Source organism: Choloepus didactylus, chromosome 21 (genome assembly GCF_015220235.1).
Source record: "Choloepus didactylus isolate mChoDid1 chromosome 21, mChoDid1.pri, whole genome shotgun sequence".
NCBI classification, from domain to species: domain Eukaryota; kingdom Metazoa; phylum Chordata; class Mammalia; order Pilosa; family Megalonychidae; genus Choloepus; species Choloepus didactylus.
This window is the reverse complement of record NC_051327.1, coordinates 30,502,501-30,507,592: the sequence shown is the minus strand read 5'-3', so window position 1 is coordinate 30,507,592 and position 5,092 is coordinate 30,502,501. Positions and strand designations below refer to the sequence as shown.

The following is a 5,092-nucleotide window of genomic DNA, read 5'->3' as shown; positions in this document are numbered from 1 at the left end:
CACTTTATTTTTTACTTTGTTACATATGCTTTTGCCGTCATATCTAAGAATATGTTTTATTTTTTTTTTAAGAAACTGCCAAACTGTTTTCCAAAATGGCTGCACCAATTTCATTCCCCCCAGCCATGGAGGAAGGTCCCTGTTTCTCCACATCTTTGCCATCATTTGTTGTCTGTTTTTTTTTTACTGCAGTCATTCTAGTGGGTATGAAATATTATCTCATTTCCCTAATTACTAATAACTTTGAGCATCTTTTTATGTGCTCATTAGCTATTTGCAAACCTTCTTTGATGAACTCTGTAGACAAATCTTTTTCCCATTTTTTTTTATTGCAGAGTTTGTCTTCTTCTTTTAGAGTTCTTTGTATATTCTGGATACAAATTTTTTTGACATATATGTGTTTTGTTAATATTTTCTCCCAGTGTGTTGCTTGTCTTTTTTTTTTTTTTTTTTTTTAAAGTTAGAAACTGATGTTTTTCCAGCAACTTTATTTCCATTTTCTTTTTAAGAGCCTGTGGAAGGAGAACTTAAGGCCACTGGGTGCTTGGGTGGTTGTTCCTGCCCATTCAGTGGCCTGAGCAGCGGGAGCTGAGTGGACACAGAGGGTCCCCGCCTGCCTCTAGAACAGTCTGCACCTCGAGTGGAGTCACAGTAAACTCAGGAGCTGGGGCGGACCACTTACCCTGAAACCACCTGGCCATGGCCTGCTCGGCCACAGCCTGCTCCTCCGTGTCCCTCCCTTCAGTCTCTTTAGAAGGAGAGGTCAGGAAAGCCCCCCCCGGGTGCTCCCGGGAGATGGTGCCAGGCCTGCACAGAACCCCCGGGCCAGCACCCACCCCACCAGACCTGCTGAGTGGGCTCCCTCGTGGTTGCACAAGATGGCAACGTCCACTGCATTACAGGGAGCAGTGGTCAGCAGGAGGACGTAAGATGCCCCTGTGAGGGGCGGGTGGGCAGCTCTGGGGTCAGTTGTCACCAGCAGACACGCGCCCAGGAGGCTGCCCGGGTCTATCAGGGAAGGTTCCGGAAGGGCCGCACCCCGAGTAGGAGCAGCTCCCGTGGCAGCGGCAACTTCAGCAGAGCCCGCTGGCCGGTGTCCTGGAGGATGTGACTCTGACATCCAGGTTTTCGGTGGCTACAATGGCCCAAGCCACCCACAGACGCTTCTCCCAGGTCCTCTTTAGATTATGCTGTGGATGCCGTCACTCGTCCTTTCGTAGGTGCCCTCTTCCGTTTGGAGGTCAAGGTCAAGGTCGATGCCACCTACGTGGGTGCCTGCTGCTCCTCCTCTCTCTGCAGGACCTCAAGGGCCACGGACATTACAAGCATTTCCCTTCAAGTGATGACTGGAACCCAGGACAAGCCCTGGGGCCCCTCTCTGCATAACACAGAAAGGCTGTATTCTTCCCTTTTGAAGTACAAAAGTTTTAAATTTTGATGAGGTCCAGGTTATCAATTTTTCCGTTATGTTTTGTACTTTTGTGGTCATATATAAAAACTCTTTAATTCAGTCAGTAAAAGGTTTGCAAAAGTTCCGTAACTTCCAACAGCTTCCAACAGCAACTCGCAATACTGCCAATGCAAGGCTTCCAGGCCCTGCCCATGGAGCCAGGGTCTGTCACCCCCCCCAGCACGGAGATCTGTTAGCAATCGGCGAAGCACCCCAATGTCGGTGTCCAGGGTTTTTATTGGGGTTTCATTGCAGAGGCATGATTGATTGATCAATGCCCACGTGAGTGAACTGAATCTATTGTAAGACAAATGTAATGTCTTTACTAGACATAGAAATTATTATTTTTTTCCTAAGCGAGCTTTGTAGCTTGTGTCTGTCAAGAAATCTGTTCACTGCATTTAAGTTTTGAATTTATTGGCATAAATTTGTTGTTCGTAATATTCTTTTATTATCCTGCCCTCCAGGGAATCTATGGTGTCTCCTCTTTCATTCCTGATATTGGAAATTTTTGTCTTTTTTTTTTTTTTCCTAGAGATTTATCAATTTTATTGATATTTTCAATGACCCAGCTTTTGGTTTCATTGATTTTTCTCTGTTGGTTTGTCTGCTTTCTCTTTCATTGATTTCTGCTCATCTTTATTTTATTCCTTCCTTCTGCTTATTTTAGTATTAATTTGTTCTTCTTTTTTCTAGTTTCTTAACAAATGTACTTAATTGATATGAGACCTTTTTTATTTTTTAAATGTAAGCATTTAATGCTAAAAGTTTCCTTCTAATCACTGCTGTAGGTGCATCACACACATATTATGTTGTAGTTTTATTTTCATTCCGTGCAAAATATTTTCTAATAGCTCTTTTTGCTTCTTCTTTGAACAATAGATTCCTTAGAATTGTGTTATTTCATTTCCAAACCTATGGGTATTTTCCAGGTATCTTTCTGTTATTTATTTCTAGTTTCCATTATGGTAAAAAAAAAAAAAAAGTACTTTATATGATTTCAATCCTTTTATATAGTTATTAAATCTTGTTTTATGACCCAGAATATGGTCTGTTTTGGTGAATATTCCATGGGGGCTTTAAAATGTGTATTATGCTGTTGTTTGTGTAGTGTTCTATAAACGTCAATTAAGTCACATTTGTTGACCATGCTGTACGACTATTCTGTTGAGTCTTTGTGAGAAAGGAGTGTTGAAATCTCCACTTCTAATTATAGATTTTTCTACCTATCCTTTTAGTCTATCAGGTTTTTCTTCATGTATTTTGAAGCTCTGCTATTAGGTGCATTTGCTTTTAGTATTATTTTGTAATTTTTATTAATTGACCCCTTGATCATTATCTTCTTTATCCCAGGTAATATTCCTTAATATTCCTGGTTCTGAAATGTACTTTGTTAGATATTAATATAGCGGCTCTAACTTCCCTGTGATTTGCATGGTATATCTTTCTCCATCTTTTTATTTTGAATCTGTCTGTGCCTTTTTAATTAAAGTGGTGTTTTTGTAGAAAGCATGTAGTTGCATCTTGCTTTTGCATCCAATATGACAATTTCTTCCTTTTAATTGGGGCATTTAGGCTATTTACAATGATATAGCTATTGATACAGTTGGGTGTGAATCTACCATTTTATTTTGCCTTCTGTTTTTTCCTATTTGCTATTTGTTCCTTTCATCCTCTCTTCTTGACTTTTTTGGATTAATCGAGTTTTTTGAAATTATCCCAATTTTTTTCTAGTATGACACACTAGCTTTGCCTCTTTTTTTAAATTTTTTATTTTGGTGGTGACTCTAGGAGCTGTGTGTATGTGCATACCACTTCATGTATATTGTGAAAACCTTATAATATTATGCACTCATCTCCTCTTTCCCATATTTTATGTTATTGTCATACATTTGACTCCTACATATGCTATAAACCCCACGATGATTTGTGTTTTTTTTGCTTTAAACAGTCAATCATCTTTCAAAGACATTAAAAATGAGAAAAAATACCTTTTGTATTTACGAACATATTTACCATTTCTGGCATCCTGCCTTCCTCTGGGTAGATCCAAATTTCCATCTGATATCATTTTTCTTAGGCCTAAATATTTTCCTTTATCATTTCTTACAGTGCAGCTCTGCTAGAGATGAATTCTCTCTGATTTGACTTGTCCAAAAAGGTTTTTATTTTACCTTCATTTATGGAAGATATTTTCACTGAGCAAAACTCCTGGCTTGATAGTTTTTTCTTTCAATACTTTGAAGATATCTCCCCCTTGTCTTCTAGCTTGCATATTTTATGATAAGAAGTCTGCCTTCATTCTTATCTTTGTCTCTCTGTATGTAATGTGCATGGTTTTTGGAGGTTTTATTTTTTTCTGACAGCTTTTACGATTTCCTATTTATCACTGGTTTTAAGCAATTTTTAAATGATGTGCCTTGGGAGGGTTTTCTTTGGCTTATTCTTCTTGGGGTTTGTGGAGATTCTTGAATCTGTGGGTTTATAGTTTACATCAAATTTGCAAAATATTCATCTATCATTTCTTCAAATAGTTCTTTTGTCTTGTCATCCTTCTGAACCTCCAGTTTACTGATACTCCGTTCTTTTTTTCCTCTCCCCCCACCAAGTCTTTTTCCTCCGTGCTTCAATTTAGATAGTTCCCATTGCTATGTCCTTATAACTCAGTGAACTTTTGCTCTGAACCTGTCTAATCTGCTTCTCTATCCAGTATACTGTACATTGGGGTTTCTTGGTATCTTCCATTCCTCTCCTGATCGTGCTCATATTTCCCCCCCCTTCTTGAAATAAGCACAAATTTATAACCGCTTCTTTGTTATTGGTACCTGATTGTTTCACCATCACTGTTGCTTCTGGATCTGTTTCCATTAATTGATTTTTCTCCTGATTATAGATCACATTGTGCAGATTTTTTGTGTGTATTTGTGTGTACCTGGTAATTTCTGATCGGATGTCAAAACGTTATGAATTTTGCACTGTTGGCTTCTGGAATTTTTGTGTTTCTTTAAATGGAGCTGAATTTTGTTATTACGTTCAGCTACCTTACTTGCTATCAGTTGAATCCTTTGGAGGTTTGCTTTTAGTCTTTGTACGGGTGGCTCTGGTGGTAATTCAGCCCCACTCCTAAGGAAGTACCTTCTGAGGGTTTTGCCTGATGCCCCATGTAGTACAAGGTTTTCCCACTGTGGCTGTTGAGAACAGTAAGTGCTCCCGGCCCTCTGTGAGTCCTGAGAACTTTTGCCACCTCCCCAGACTTGCAGTTTCCTCACAGGTATGCCCAGCTCGGTTCTCGGCCAGTGACTCAGGGGCACCTTCCCTCTGTGAGGCTCCCACTTCTCCCTACTGCCCACAGGTTCTGGCCACCTCAACCTTCCCCAGGCTGCAGTTTCTGGCGTCTCAGTTCAGGAAGTCTGCTAGGCCTGGTTTCGATTCCTGTCCCTGCCTCCAGGCAGTTAGCTGGTGCTGGTGGAGGGCCCATCCTTTCAAAGTCCTGCCTTGCCTCTCGTCCAATACCTGAAAACCATCGTTCAATGTGCTTTTCCAGTTTCCTAGGTGCTTATGGTGGGGAGTAGATCCAGCCTTTGTTACTTCATTTTAGCCAGAAGCAAAATTCTGAGGGCTTTAGTTTAAGACTCACCTGGG

The 5,092-nt window shown here is 40.3% G+C and overlaps 1 pseudogene; it reads right to left on the bottom strand.

Annotated features, from left to right (window-relative positions):
* Positions 1-566: 566 nt before the first annotated feature.
* Positions 567-1,320, bottom strand: LOC119517231 (annotated as a pseudogene).
* Positions 1,321-5,092: the final 3,772 nt, after the last annotated feature.